The sequence below is a fragment of the Bos javanicus genome, chromosome 1 (genome assembly GCF_032452875.1).
Source record: "Bos javanicus breed banteng chromosome 1, ARS-OSU_banteng_1.0, whole genome shotgun sequence".
Taxonomy (NCBI): domain Eukaryota; kingdom Metazoa; phylum Chordata; class Mammalia; order Artiodactyla; family Bovidae; genus Bos; species Bos javanicus.
The window spans coordinates 106,545,891-106,562,572 of NC_083868.1; the positions used below are offsets into that span (position 1 = coordinate 106,545,891).

The window sequence follows — 16,682 nt, forward strand, 5'->3', positions numbered from 1 at the left end:
GGGGTTACAAATACACTGACCCTAAAGACACATACAGTCCTAGGTTCAAATCCCAGCTGATAGCTACATGACCTGAGCAAGTTTTACTTATCTAAAATGTGTTTCCTCACTTGTAAAATGGAGTGCAAGTAATAAAATCTTCCTCATAGGATTGTTGTGATGACTAGATAAGAAGTCCTGGAGGCACTCAGCATAGTGCCTGGCACACAGAAAATCCTCAATAACTTTTAGAAATTAAATAAGATGAGCCAAAACTCCCTTTAAATTCTACTCTGTTAAGTGGGACATGCAACCCAAGAGAAGAGCTTTCATCTTGCTTTTTGAAAGATGTGTTAGAGTCTTAATAGAGGGCATGAATTTACATTTAAAGACATACACACAGGACACTGCCAAGCAACATTTTATCATGGCCATAATGGAATGAGATGTAAAGCTGCTACAAATATCCAGAAAACTACTATTTTTAACATCTCAATGTTGAAGATAGTCTTGATATTTTATAAAGCTCTATAATATTATTCCAGCCAAGTTTGCTCTACAAAAGACCAAACAAGTACCACTCTCTTAACCTATAAAATGCAAAAGGGAAAAACTAGATCAGTAAGTTCCTTGCATATCAATAACTCTGTCTTTTAAGAATCTTAAAGCATGATTCTATGCTAAGCATTAAAGCTTGGGTGTTCTAGTTGGAATAGCTATAATAGCCAGAGTTCTGGATACATAATGCTATATAATAAACCCAAAGTGGCTTCAAACAATAGCAATGTTTATTTTGTTCATGAATCTGCAATCTGTACAGGGCACAACCAAGACAGTTTATTTCTGCTCCACTCAACATCTGCCAGGCCAGCTTAAAGGCTGGGGGCCAAAATCCTCTGAAAAGCTTACCCGCTCTTCTGTCTTGTATGTCATCAAAACTGGGAAAACTGAACCAGCTAGCGGCTGGAACGGCTGGGGCTCTTCTGGCATCCCTTCAAACTCCAGGGAGCCCTCCCACGTGATCTCCCTAATATGGTGGATTCAGGGCTCACAAGGCACAGGTCACAAGAAAGGAAGAGAACCAGGAGGAAACTATTGTCTCTCATGGCCTCACCTAGAAAGGCACTCAATAATTCTACTACATTCCATTAGTCCACCAGATTTAAGGCATGAGAACACAGGTCCCCACTTCTCATGGAAGGACTGTGAAATTATCCTGTAAGAGCATTATGTTGCTGTTTAGTCACTAAATCATGTCTGACTCTTTGGCGACCCCATGGGCTGTATGTAGACTTGCCAGACTCCCCTATCCATAAGATTTCCCAAGCAAGAATACTGGAGTGGGCTGCCATCTCCAGGGGATCTTCCCAACCCAGAGATCAAACTCATGTCCCCTGCATTGGCAGGTGGATTCTTTACCACTGAGTCACGTGGGCTTCCCAAGACAACATTATAAATCAATTATATTTTAATAAAAAGAAAGAAAAGCAGACAGTTTGCTCCACCTGATATAAGAACATAACACAATCTATAAAGCAATCCTGCAGGGAGGGAAGAAAATTTTAAACCATTAAGCCTCGGAGAAGGCAATGGCACCCCACTCCAGTACTCTTGCTTGGAGAATCCCAGGGACGGGGAAGCCTGTTGGGCTGCCGTCAATGGGGTCGCACAGAGTTGGACACGACTGAAGTGACTTAGCAGCAAGCCTATAGAGTCAACTGTGAACTTGCAGAAAATACAAAGAGAATAGAAGAACATGTTAAACTATACTATAGGAATGCAATCAGTAAAATCCAGACTGGGAAATTACAGGACTAACAATCCTTTGAGACATACCTAATCATCCCACATCAATTTAAAAGCTATCCAGGAAGATTCAACATTCTACAGTCTAGTCAGATTAATAGGGTAGAATTATCAGTATTCTTAGTCTTGTTTAAATGGTTGAGGTACTTAGTTAAACAAACAAGTATTTCTACAGGATTCCTTGTCTAATCTTAACCTCTTTGTATTTCAGTTTTAACACAGTTTCCTTTTATTTTGCCCTTAGCAGAGATGAAGAACAACGGATCCTCAAAGGCTAAAATCAAAACACTTCATGCGTATGAAAGCTTTTATGATAACATATCACCTTTGTACTTTTGCTCTTCTGGTATAAATCAGATGTGTCCCTTCAGCCTCTTTCTGTTTTGGTTTTTTAGACCCCATTGATAAATACTTCTTGATTCTTTCAAACTGCCTTCTCCCACTCAAGCTCAAGTCCCAAAAAGAATAAGAACAGTGTCAATTATAAGAAAACAGTTTAGAGAAGTATAACAGCAGATGTTGAAACTGAAGCCTTAATATTTACATATGTTTTTAAATATATATATTTAAAGCTGAGGTAAAATGGGATAGAATTTTTAAAGCATCCCAGAAGAGATCTTTGGATTTCAAACCAATTACTCTTGTTACCTATTTAAATTTCCAGCTCTGGATTCAATCAAAGGGTCATGCTATTTAATTTCTGAGAAATTACAAAGATGTGCTCAACACATGAGTAGGCAAGACCCACTCATATACTGAGATTTAAAAATAACTACTCTTAAACATACCTGCCTTCACTTCTTTGATTATTATTATTATTATTACTACAAGATTTGCCAAGAACTAAAACCATGCTACAACACTTGTTTAAATGAAATATTACAAATATAAATTTAAATAATCTCTATTATTCTGTTTTTATAAACTGAGTGTAAATGCCTGTCTTATGTGGGAGGACCTCAGGAAGTCTAATTATCAGCTTCAGACCACAAATTATAACCTTAAGCCTTTAGATTCAATGGCTATAAAGCTACCATTACCTGCCTAAACATGGAAATGACACAAAAATGTCACAGTTCATGAATTACTGTGAAGACACAGCAGTGTTCTGTATGTGTCCACCACCATGTCTGTCTGTATTGTGGACCTTAGGCCACTATGACATCATCAGCTAATGATTTGTTAGTAGTTACTATGGCCTGTGCCAGAGCATGTGGCTTTTAATTATTATAATGGCATGATTTTTTTTTAATGTATAATGAATTTAAAGACCTTTTTGAACTATTTAGACACTTCTAGTATCTTTCCTCACAAGGAAACAATCTTGTATTATATGTTTATATATTCTCAGGTTACTTTAGAAGGCTTGTTGTCCTTAGACCAACCTTGACTCAGTTTTGGTAAGGAGGGTAGGACAACTTTCTTACCGTGGTGAAAGGAAAGTTACAGCACTCTGCCCAGACAGCCTTTAGCTGGTAACTCAGGCGGTAAAGCATCTGCCTGCTATGCAGGCAGACCAGGGTTTGATCCCTGGGTCAGGAAGATCCCCTTGAAAAGGGAATGGCTACCCACTACAGTTATTCTTGCCTGGAGATGAGGAGCCTGGCAGGCTACAGTCCATGGGACTGCAAAAGAGTCAGACATGACTGAGTGACTAACACACATTTTTGGGCCTTCTACTGTGAAGTCTGCTTTACAGAATTCGTCATCTCCTCCCCCTCCTTCTCCCATACTTAGTGGCAGGTGCTGGCAATAAATACTAATCCAATCCTCAGGGCAGATTCTGAATCGTTACTAACACAGAGATACATATCAAGAGGGACCAAGTTACAGTGACAGCTGGACAAGAACAGCATGTGATTCTGGCAGCAACAGACAAAGCAAGACTAAAGCATCCCACAGCAATACCTGAAGTCCATGCCAGGGCTTGTGAGCTCTACGCAACTACATGCTTCCTAGAATTTTCTTGACTAGAGAGAACACTCACATACCCAATCCTGTCTGTAATATCTTTATTTTGAGTACTGAAAATAAGCCCAATTTACATACATACAAACATTTGTATACATGAACACACACATACAAACCAAAGGTAGGAACTATAAAAGAAAAGATTAGTATTCTATTTTATTGAATATGACTTGGCTTCTTTACATTTTTGACATCTCTAAAAGCAATATATGTCATATAGTTGACAGTTCTTATATCCAAAGAAAAGCAACATATCTCATGAAATGGTAACAGCTTAAATTTCTACATGGCAGAAAACACCATATATACTGTGAAAAGCAAGGCAAAAAATATATATAACATGCCTGAACCTAAAACATTAAACATAACCTAAACTTACAGACATAAGGTTTATATCCTAAACAACCAGCAGCTTTTACAAATCAAACCCAAAATGAGCAAACAATAGGGAAATGGGCAAAGGATATGAACAGGAAACTCACAAAACAGGAGGCAGAAAATTTTATGTCTTGTTATGTTTTTACTATTATGATAATGTGGAGTAGGAAACAGCAACCCACTTCAATATTCTTGCCTGGAGAATCCCATGGATAGAGGAGGCTGGTGGGCTATAGTTCATGGGGTCGCAAAGAGTCAGACACAGACACGACTGAGCATTATGATAATAATCATTTTAAAGCCCTCCCTCTACCCTAATGCTCCTAAAAGTCTAGTTATTAACGTAGGCTGGAAAAAAGGGAAAAAAGAAAGACCTTCTCTGTCCCAGGCACTGTACTACCAGATTTCATGAACATCAGTTCATGAAAAACCTCACAACACCCTGAGGAGCTAGATATCACTGTACAGATAAGGAAATACGGCATTAGAGAGGCTGAAGGACTTAAGCAAATTGTCTAAGCAAGTGTGGTAAAGCCCAGGTTCAGAGCTTTCATACAGCTTCTGCTCACAGTATGACTTTAGAAATCCTATTCAGACAAAGGTTTCCCTGGAGAACAAGGGACTGGACCTCAGATTTTTAAACCCAAAGCACTAACTGAAGGTCAAAAGCATCAAGTTTCATGAATCTGAAAAGCTAGTATCCAGCTACACAGGAGATTTCTTAAAGTCCTGTTTATAATTTTATTATTTTGGAAAAGAAGAAATTAAGTGTCATAAAATATGTTTAGATGCAAAGATTAAGTGCATTTGATTTAAAATACAGATAACTTTGTACTATGAGTGAAACCATGACTTGAAAAAACAAAACAATTCTTAAGTGTCACTACACTCTGTCCACCTCAATAAGATAAACAGTTGCAATTACCAGATCCCTCCCTATTCATTAGATTTAGTTTTAGGTGGAAATAGCAAAGAGGAACTAAAGGGCCTCTTGATGAAGGTGAGAAGTCAAAGTCTCTCAGTCATGTCCGACTCTCTGCGACCCCATGGACTATACAGTCCGTGGAATTCTCCAGGCCAGAATACTGGAGTGGGTAGCCCTTCCCTTCTCCAGGGGATCTCCCCCACCCAGGAATCAAACTGGGGTCTCCTGCATTGCAGGCAGATTCTTTACCAGCTGAGCCACAAGGGAAGCCCAAGAATACTGGAATGGATAGCCTATCCCTTCTCCAGCAGATCTTCCCTACCCAGGAATTGAACTGGGGTCTCCTGCATTACAGGTGGATTCTTCACAAACTGAGCTATCAGGGAAGCTTGAAGAAGGTGAAAGAGAATGAAAAAGCTGACTTAAAACTCAACATTCAAAAAACAGTGACAGATTTTATTTTTCTTGGGCCCCAAAATCACTGCAGATGGTGACTGCAGCCATGAAATTAAAAGATGCTTGCACCTTGGAAGAAAAGCTATGACAAACCTAGACAGTGTATTAAAAAGCAAAGACATTACTTTGCCGACAAATGTTGGTAAAGTCAAAGCTATGTTTTTCCAGTAGTCATGCATGGATGTGACAGTTGGACCATAAACAAGGTTGAGCACCAAAGAATTGATGCTTTCAAATTGTGGTATTGGAGAAGATCCCTCAGAGTCCCTTGGACTGCAAGGAGATCAAACCAGTCAATTCTAAAGGAAATCAATCCTGAACTGACATTGGAAGGACTGATGTTGAAAGCTGAAGCTCCAATAGTTAGGCCACCTGATGCAAAGACCGACTCACTGGAAAAGACCCTGATGCTGGGAAAGATTGAAGGCAAGAGAAGAAGGGGACAACAGAAGATGAGATGGTTGGATGGCATCACCAACTCAATGGACATGAGTTTGAGCAAACTCTGGGAGATGGTGAAGGATAGGGAAGCCTGGCATGCTGTAGTCCATGGGTTCACAAAGAGTTGGACACGACTGAGTGAACAAAGCTAATGGGAGAAAAAATATACTTTTACTGAAACATATTCAAGGAAGAGGGACCAGTGATGATTAGGTCCTGCTCTAGTGTCCCAGAGGGAAGAAGTTCTAATGAAGGGCTGACACAGGCCTGGATTCCTCAAGGCAATGTTATGGTCTTGTTGCACAGGTAAGGCCTAAAACCTGACCCTAATGATCCAGCTTCCCCAAGACTCAAGTCTTGGCTGGGCACCTTATCCACAGTCCAGGAAGTCAACAATAGGACCTCTGCTGCCAGCCACCCCTCTCCCAAGGCGAAAAAACACAGAATCTTCATTCTCTGTGTCCAGGGTTAGGAGAACAGAGACAAGCAAGAGATGTCACTTGCATATCTGTCCACTGTACACAGAAAAATAGGTCTCTTATCCTTTCAAAAACACCAGGTATTAAGGGAGCTCAGTATGATGCATGTGGCTGGGTTATAAAGGATTAAAACAGGATGCCTCCAATTTCCCAGTCTTAGAAGCCATTCTACAATATCAGCCTAGGGCTTATATAATACTTGTCAACTTCCAATAAAGACTGATATTTCTCCCTAGTCTTTTTGTAGACCAGCCCACTCCTTTAAAAACCAATTTTATTTTTTCTGGACAATCAAAATGTAATCAATAGGAAATCAAGTAAGTTAAGTTATTTAGCCTGAATTCTGATTATTTCTGTGAATATGTTAAACGTGTAAAGGGTCACAGGCATTCTGTCCTGGAGCTCACCCTCCAAAAAAGTGGCCAGTTGAAAGGACTAAACCAAAATGACTCTTTTCAGCCCAGTTGTTTAAACTCTAAACTGAGAGCATGCCACCAATTGTGCTGTGTCAGCTGCATTTCACCAGCCATTCATCAAAATAGTATCATTATTTTTCAACCATCAAAACAAAGGAGAGAATGAATCCTATTTTCAAGTACTTTATCTACAAAGATGAAGTTTATGATTGTCTGTTTGCGACACTGACTAAAAAATATTTTATTCAGGACAGAAGTTTCTTATAGATTTAAAGATCTAAGGAAAAGGGAAGGAAGGGAAGAAGGCTAAGAAATACAAGATGTCAAAAAAACTTAAAACACAATTGTAGTTACATCATAATAGTGCAGAGTGTATGTTGGGGGAAGGAGGAGGGTAAAGACAGAGCCTAGGGTAACACTTATATATATGTCCTCAAAATTTGAAATAAAAGGATAGAGATACAAAGAGCTTAACAAGCCTATTTGCCCTACTGTAAGAAATAGAATGTGAAACTGATTTTGGGTCAAAATGTAAACAGGAATCTTATTCGAAGATTCCTGCTAAACCAATTAAGGCTACAGATACTTTTAAAAGTTCATGAAAAATTTAAAAATGGCCTAGTAATTTCCAGTAACAATATATTATTTGCTGACCATCTTTTCTTTCTGTTCTTCTTTAAGTTGTAAGGTAAGTGGATTCTAAGAGTCCAAAAAGCCAATGAGAAAAAGCTTTTGTTTGAGTCTAGAAATTAATCTGAGAGATTATAAATGAGAAAAAGAGAGGTAATCAGATGTCTTATTAGTTGCTCAAAATACCTGATGATTAAAGATAAGGCACCTCTAATACAAGGGGGAATGAGTTCTTTGTGTGGGGACAGATGGTTTACAATTATCACATCTTTGTATGGTACCACGAATATCACTTTCAACTTTTAAGACAGATTTATTACAGTGGTTTTAAGATGAAAATCTTGAAGACATTCAATGCTTATATTGTGGTGTGAAGTGAAAGTCACTCAGTCGTGTCCGACTCTTTGCCACTCCATGGAGTCCATGGAATTCTTCAGGCCAGAATACTGGAGTAGGTAGCCTATCCCTTCTCGAGTGGATCTTCCCCACCCAGGAATCGAACCAGGGTCTCCTGCATTGCAGGCAGATTCTTTACCAACTGAGCTATCAGGGAAGACCCATGCTTATATTATGTAGTGATATACATCATTATTTCAGTATTAACATTTTCATCATGTGTACATCATTATCTAGAACAGTAAGAATCAAGTACTGAATATTTCTAAAGGAAAAAGTCATAAAATGTGCATAGGGCACAAATCTTTCCAACAAAGAAGAATGAAATGAACAGCGGTCATATTTTCCTGAACTAGGGCCTCACCAGCTTGAGCCTATGATAAAATCTAGCAAACAACTCCACTGGCCTCTATAATTTATAAAACTAATAAAGTTAAATCATCCCATTAATATTAAAATCCCAAAAAGTTTGTCTTCATGACCATTCTGCGTAGCACTAAATACAAAGCAGATACTTTGTAAATACTGATATTCAGAAGGACTTTAGCCAAGTACCTTTCCTGAGCATGAAAAAGAGGAAAATTCCCCATGTCTGATAGGAGAAGGAAATTTTTTAAAAGCCATAGCAACTGTAATAGTTCAGGATAACATAAGAGATGCCTTATTGAATGAGACCAATTGTCAGCTTGGTATTTGGTCCTGGGCAGAAATATCAAAACACATTTTAAGAAAAAATACATTGGGTCTCTATGACAACTTCTGATGCTAAGAGACACATATTTAACATGATCTATTTCTTTAATATTCCACGAGGAAATCTACTATCCACATACGTACATATCACCCACTGAGATAAAGAATTTCCTAGTTGTATCTTAAAATCTGCCAAAAGAGTCATTTACCATATAACTACATTCACAAAAAGGCAGAACAATTTTGAAACTAATCCAAGGGGGGTTAATTACTACAATAGCTAAAGATATTTATCCTAAAGTGGTTTCATCTTAGGCAATGTTACAGTTTAGACTTGAAAGTGTTAGTTGCTCAGTCATGTCTGACTCTTGGCGACCCCATGGACGGTAGCTTGCTAGGCTCCTCTGTCCATGGAATTCTCCAAGCAAGAACACTGGAGAGGATAGCTACTCCCTTCTCCAAGGAATCTTCCTGACCCAGGGATCAAACCCAGGTCTTCAGCACTGCATGCAGATTCTTTACAGTCTGAGCCACCAGGGAAGCCCCAAGAACACTGGAATAGGTAGACATTCCCTTCTCCAGGGGATCTTCCCAACCAAGAGATGGAACCGGGTCTCCCACATCACAAGCAGATTCTTGGTGACTCAAATGGTAAAGAATCTGCCTGCAGTGTGGGAGATCAAGGTTCGATCATGCCCTGGAGAAGGGAATGGCTACCCACTCCAGTTTTCTTGCCTGGAGAACTCCTTGGCCAGAGAAGCCTGGCAAGCTACAGACCATAAGGTTGCAAATAGTTGGACACAACTGAGAGACTAACATTTTTACTTTCAGACTTTAAAGCCAACAATAAAACACAATCTCCATGACTTTTCAAAGACCCTAAAGTCACTTTTTCAAAGTTTTAAAATATTTTTATAATTTGAGGAATAAGTTCATATTTGCCTTATTCACCTACCTCTTGATTTCATAAACCTGGCTCAGGTGGCCCCCTGGGACTCTGTCTTTCTGGAAAGTCAGTCTTCTTGGTTAGTCTTTATACTGAAACTACTTTAAAGCCTCAATTATTGACTTTTCCAGAACACCACAGCTCTCTGCTTTCTGGTATTTGTCATCAGAACTGGATACTAGAGATAAATTACGGCTAAGATAAAAATATTAGAACTTTTTAGATTTTCCTTTTTTTTTTTTTTCTTCAAGAAAACACTTCTTTGGCTGGTTTTCACTAGTCTGTATAAACTGCTACAGTGTACTGTCTTTATCTGTAGATAACGCTCAGTAGATTAAAGTGCTGGACTTTCACCTGAAGCTTAGACACTTGACAGATTAAAGCGCATCTTTTTGGATTTTTCAGAATATGCATTTATTCAAACTTGCAACTCTGAATTCATTACCAATTTATCTACCCACTCCTAAGATATAAACTTCCTAGACAATCTTGGTTAATACTTTATCCCGAAACTTCTGCAATCTGCTACCTCTTATTTCCTGTTGAGAATAAATTGCTCTAGTTTCCCCAGTGAAGACTCAGCCTTCCTTAGACTGTTCCCTGGGGATAGGTTGTATTTCCTCTTTCTTTTCAGGAAATGGCACCATATCTGTGGTGACGGTGTCCATGAAGATAAGATTCATGTCTTATGGATCTGTTTATGCCCAGCACCGGCAAATAGTTGTTCAATAAAATAATTGCTAAAAGAATTGATCAAGACTCTAAATAAACTATATGAAGTAGAAATAAATGGATTATTCTGGAATTCTAATATTTATTTATATATCCTTTGACACCTATCTTCTGGAGCAGAAGCAAATAGTGGTCAAGAAAAACAGGGGGAAATGAGGTTCTAAGATCTTCTGGGGACGTGGCTTTAAAAAAAGTCAGCTGGACTCCTATAGTCCAATATGGGTCATGGGAGGCTATTTTGTCTTCTGTGCATTAATACCAACTCTTATGTGTTTCCCAAGTGGCACAGTGGTAAAGAATCCTCCTGCCAATGTAGGAGACTCAAGAGATGTGGGTTCAACACCTGAGTCGGGAAGATCCCCTGGAGTGGGAAATGGCAATCCACTCCAGTATTCCATGGACAGAGAATCCCATGGACAGAGGAGCCTGGTGGGCTACCGTCCATAAGTTTGCAAAGAGTCGGATATGACTGAGCACACACACTTCAATATATAGTGGTAGCCAATGTAACAGAATTCTGAGTGAGGGAAGACTTGAGATGGTCTGTCAGGTTACTTTCAGGAAATTCTGAAATCACTTTCTTTACCTACTCAGGCTTCCTTCATCTTCCTACATCCGTCCAAATGATTTTTCAAACTCAAATATTTGAATCAGATTAATTTCCTCACAGAATGAACATTCTCACCCTGAGTTCTCCTTGGGGGTTCCCAGGGAACAATGAAATCTCTAGAACTGTACCCTTGACAGAAGGGCATAAGGTTTCAAGCAGAAGGAAGAACTGCTTAGGAATTGGGCTTGTGTGATCAAGAAACCAACTACTGATGACAGACTGTTAAGGTTCAAACTGCAGCAACATACATGATAGCTGTCTAACCTATACAGTGCCCGATCAGTCTAATAACTTCACACTTTATGCAGGTGCCTGCTTAGTCGCTTCAGCCATGTCCAACTCTGTGACCCCATGGACTGTAGTCTGCCAGGCTCCTCTGTCCATGGGATTCTCCAGGTATGAATACTGGAGTGGATTGCCATGCCCTCCTCCAGGTGATCTTCCTGACCCAGGGATCGAACCTGTGTCTCTTATGTCTCCTGCATTGGCAGGAGTTCTTTACCACTAGCACCACCTGGGCTTCCCAGGTGGTGGGAAGGTCCCACGTTTATGCAGGTCCCAGACACTTTTCACAACAGCACATGACCTAAATCAGGCCTAGGACTGGGGGCTGGAGCTTTAAGTAGAAATGTCAACCTGTTTCAACCACTGGGTGATGAGAGCAAAGCTTTCTCCAGATGGCAATGATGATGGATGGTGTTAAATTTCTGTAGGAAACAATAATTTAAAAATGAAAGGCATCTAGAAAGGTGACAGGGAATATACAAGGGCCAAGCAGAAACAAGTGGCTTTAGCTGACTGGTAGGTACTGATTCTGCGAAAGATTTCCTGATGCTGGGAAAAACTGAAAGCAAAAGGAGAAGAGGCGGCAGAGGATAAGATGGTTAGATACCATCACTGACTCAATGGACATGAACTTGAGCAAACTCTAGGAGATAGTTGAGGACAGGGAAGCCTGGCTTGCTGCAGTCAATGGGGTAACAAAGAGTTGGACATGATTTAGTGACTAAACAACAGAAAGCACTGGGTAAACCAGGAGCTGAGAAAGAAGACTGGAAGGCTAAGGCAGAAGCAGAAAACTGAGAGCCTCTGGTTTGCTATAGAGTGCTCTGAATGTGGTCTCCAACTCTCCATTTTTTAAATGCTACAAACTTCACTTTAAAGTCACTGTTGTAATAAGTGGTCTTTTATTTGAAGTAAAAAAATAATTTATACTTGTCATAGTTGACCAAAAAAACCCCATATGTGAAAATGTATCAGTGAAAGCATCTGACAAAATAGAAGTCATACAGGTATTGTGTCTAAGAAAGGCTAGTAAGAGAACGCATTGAGTGACTGTCAAATCACTGCAGTGTCCTCCTGCCATAGGACAATTTGTCGGATTTGTGTTTTTAAAGGAATTGACAGGTTGTTCTTTATTCTTCTCCTTAGCAGACCTATAATTTATAACAAAATGGAAAATTAAAGCAAGAGGTATCTTTATACTAGTGTTTTTAAAAAGCTAATCACCATTTTATTCTATTGTCATTTCACTCAAGCTTTTTTTTTTAACTACCTTCCCAATTATGACCTCTTCATTTAAAAAAATTTTTTTTTTTATTTATTTAGCTGTGTTGGGTCTTAGTTGTGGCATGCAGGATCTTTGATCGTAGTTGCAGCAGGTGGGATCTTTAGTTGCGGCATGTAGGATCGAGTTCCCTGACCAGAGATCAAACTCGGGGCCCCTGCATTGGGAGCGTATAGCCTTAGTCACTGGACCACCAGGGAAGTCCCAGACCTCTTCATTTGTTATCCATGGTTTTTCCTGCAAACTAAGACTCATTTAGGAATTTGACAAGATTACAGTTTCAACAGTCCATGGGGTCGCAAAGAGTAGGACATGACTTAGCAACTGAACAATAACAGTTTCAGAAGTATGTGTGTGTATGTGTGTGTGTGTGTGTGTGTGTGTGCGCGTGCATGCATGTGCACAGAAACAGGGATAGAGACTAAAACTTTCTGTGCATCTTCTGTATAAGACTGTCTTCTCAGTTCAATATTTCAAATATGGTTATTGACCCTCTGCTATGAACAGTTATTTTATCTCATTCTAAATCAAATCCTGTCTGGCTTCTCATCTCCTCATTGCCTTCTTTGTCACTTGTGCTAGATTGAGAGCTGGGTTTTTCTCCCAGGAAACATGATTGTACATTGCTGCCTTTTAATGCCTGAATCAAAAGGATAACGAATGTAAACATTCTACGGCTTTCCAGGCAACCCTGTAAAGGAAGACATTTTCGATTGCAAGGTAAAGATGCTTTTATCAAACCAGAAGTGCCATTCTCTTATTAGGCCAGCCTTGCTCTTCTTATGTGCTTTTGGATAGAAGAACTTATTTTCTTTGATGAAATACTAGAAGAAATTTTGGGAACAACTGAAATATTAATAGGAGTAGCTACTATTCCTCATCATCTTCATTAGTATCATTATCATCAGTGTGGTAGGCAGAATAATGGTCCACTGTGCTACTGCTAAGTCACTTCAGTCGTGTCCGACTCTGTGCGACCCCACAGACGGCAGCCCACCAGGCTCCCCCATCCCTGGGATTCTCCAGGCAAGAACACTGAAGCAGGTTGCCATTTCCTTCTCCAATGCATGAAAGTGAAAGTGAAGTCGCTCAGTCGTGTCTGACTCTTAGCGACCCCATGGACTGCAGCCTACCAGGCTCCTCCATCCATGGGATTTTCCAAGCAAGAGTACTGGAGTGGGGTGCCATTGCCTTCTCCCATAATGGTCCCCAGAGATGTTCAAATCCTAATGCCTGACACGGGTGCATGTCACCTCACATGGCAAATGGGACTCTACAGATGTGATGGTGTTAAGGATCTTGAGATGGAAGATTATCCTGGATTTTTTACGTGGGCCCAAGATAATCACAAGGGTCCTTCTGAGAAGGAAGCAGGAATATAACAGCCAGAGGAAAATGTGATGACAGAAGCAGAAGTCGGAGTGACACCAGTGCTGGGAGGGGGCTATGAGCCAAAGAACGTGGGCAGTCTCTAGAAGTTGGAAAAGGCAAGAAGAAAATTCACCCTTATTCTAAAGGAACACAGCCTTGCTAATCCTTTTAGCCCCATAAGATCCATTTTCAGAAATCTGACCCCTAGAACTAAAACAATAAACTTGTATTTTCTTATTTAAGTGACTATACTTTTTAATAATTTCTGCAGTAGAAAGAAACTAATGTTTCTAACAGGTGTATTAACTTCCAGAGCTTGCTCAAACTCATGTCCATTGAGTCGGTGATACCATCCAACCATCTCATCAGACGAGGAAACTAAGGCTCAAAAGCATTTCAGACAGCAAGTAACATAGCCAAGAATCAAATTCAGTACTGTTTGGCATCAAAACTCACATTCTAAATAAACAATTATACTATAATGGCTATAAGACCAGTTGGTAAGAGAAAAAAATGATTAAATATAAAGCATTTATATTTAATATAAAGCATTCTTTATACCAGCCACTAAGCCTTGATAAGCCAACTTTCCCCAGTCACCTACCCTATCTAAATGGCCCAATATCTTGGCCTTCTCATGTCAAAGATACATGAGAGTTGTCTCCATCCACTAGTAGGTAATTACACTATAGTCTGTCTAGTACATAGTTGATCCCCATCATAATCCTTACTGATATTAAAGTTTCCACTGTTATTAATCACACGAAGGTTGTATGGTGGAGAAGAAAGAACATTGGCCTTGCAGTCAGCAAATAAACATTCTACCTAGTGCTGCGACTAACAACATACTATGTGACCTTCCACTTTGAGTCAACCTTTTAGCTGAAAAAAAATCAAGATCAAACGATGTCTTAAGGACCTGCTATTGACTGAATATTTGTATACGCCACCCCTGACCAAATTCATTTGTTGAACCCCTAATACCCATTGTGACAGTATGTGGAGATTGGGTCTTTGGGAGATAATCAGGTCATGAGGGTAGCACCTTATGCATGGGATAAGAGCCCTCAAAAGAGTCATGAAACAGCTAGCTTCTTCTCTTTCTTTTTGCCATGTGAAGCGATAGCAAGAAAGCAGCTATCTGTAAATCAGGAAGAGGGCTCTCACCAAACTTTGAGTCTATCGGGACTTCTGAGTAACTGTGAGAAATGTTTGCTACTTAAGCCATCCAAGTCTCTGGTTATTTCCTTATAGCAGCCAAACTGCTTAACTTGCTTTGAGATACAAAGATCAATGACTCCATAACTTCTAGATCTATATATGGACTCCACTCCTCCACTAAGTGCTATGTCTAAATCTGCAACTTCTGATGCAATCATCCCAGCTGGGTGTCTTATCACCCATCATGGACCCCTTATCAATCTGCCTCCTATTAATAATACCACCACTATCCCAGTCTCTCAGATATATTTTGCCCAGTCCTATCTTCTGTTCTCCATATTCTATCGGACACCACTTTCAGCTGCCTTATTATGTAATTAGGGTATATTATTTTAAGGAAGAAAAATGTGGCAATAGGATATTGGTTATAGAACAGACCAGCATCCACAAGGTGAGTCATGAGTTTGTACTGCTTGTGGGAACAAACAGACAAAATCAAAGTTTAAGATATGATCTGGAGGAAGATATCTGGAAGTAGTAACTAATATTTGCTTCTTTAAACAAGTTTAAACTCGTCAGCTGGATTTCAAAATCTGAAACTACCTTCATATCTATTCTTATTAGATATTTCCCAGATTAAGTCTTCATTGTTCAGATGGTTCGAACCCAGTCTAGTCTCCTTTATCCAGAGATGTGTATAGAATCTAGCCCAGCCAATCAATTGCCATTCTGCTACTCCTGTGGCCACTGTGGTTGGTTAGAGTTGACAAGAAACCCAGGCTGGATGAATCAAAAGTCAACTTCTGAGCTTTGTCTGGAACTGTTGAAAAGAAGCTTACTTTTCAATAAAGTTTCTTATATTTCCTAATCTGTCACTTCTGGCACAATTCATCAATGAAACTCACTGAATAAACTAGGTACATTCATTCCTAAATGATCTCAGTCATCATCATGTTTTACATGTAAATGGCTTCCACAAACATTAAATACCACATCATCCTCACGAGTACCCAACATCTGAAAGATGAGCGAAGCCTATACACCTTGATCAAGGTTACCTGGGCTTCTGCATCCATGTTCTCTCCTTTCTGCTTCACTACCTCATGAACTTCTCATAAATGTTTATAAATTTTCACGCATGCCACAGGTGTTCTTTTTCTCCATTCTTATGCAGTATTCTTAAAAAGTCCTAAGGGTGGGGAGACTCAGAAAGGAATCAGTTGTGAATGTGATTCAGAAAGGGATAATTTTTCACATCAAGCAGAATTTTGCTTTTCTTTTTTGTTTGCTTGTTTTATTTCATAGGGTCTAATGAATACAACTGGGCCAAGGGAGGGTAAGAGTCATAGAAGGTCAAGTATGCTATAAAATGAAGATAAATAAGATCAAAATCTAGATAAATTTGATAAAAATAAGATCAAAATGTAGAACAGCTACTCTTGACCTTCCACTTATAGTTCTCAGAATGGAGAAATTACTTCTGAGAATTTTCAGTTGTTACTTGCCTAACCTCTATCGATGAAAGTAATCTAACTTGCATATGATACAGGGAGGCAGAGAATCATAGAACATTGAAATGGAAAGGCCATGGAGGTTAACTAACCCAACTGAATTAGCCTGGACCCTGCCGTTTGCATGTGGCAGAAGAAAGGACAATTCAAACTGATTTTAAAGCAACAACAAAAACCCTGTATCAGTCAAGTATCTGAAAAGGCAATAGTAGCT

General features: G+C 39.5%; 1 protein-coding gene across 3 annotated transcripts in view; it reads right to left on the reverse strand.

Annotated features, from left to right (window-relative positions):
- PPM1L (protein phosphatase, Mg2+/Mn2+ dependent 1L) overlaps nucleotides 1-16,682 on the reverse strand; it is a 327,343-nt gene that overhangs the window by 183,744 nt on the left and 126,917 nt on the right. The window contains exon 1 of one of the 3 annotated variants that reach the window (XM_061417130.1): nucleotides 2,826-2,926. The exons of the other annotated variants lie outside the window; for them this stretch is intronic. The gene's annotated coding sequence lies outside the window, so the exon portion shown is untranslated. Of the gene's footprint in view, nucleotides 1-2,825; nucleotides 2,927-16,682 lie in introns of those variants that run through there. 3 annotated transcript variants of the gene reach the window in all.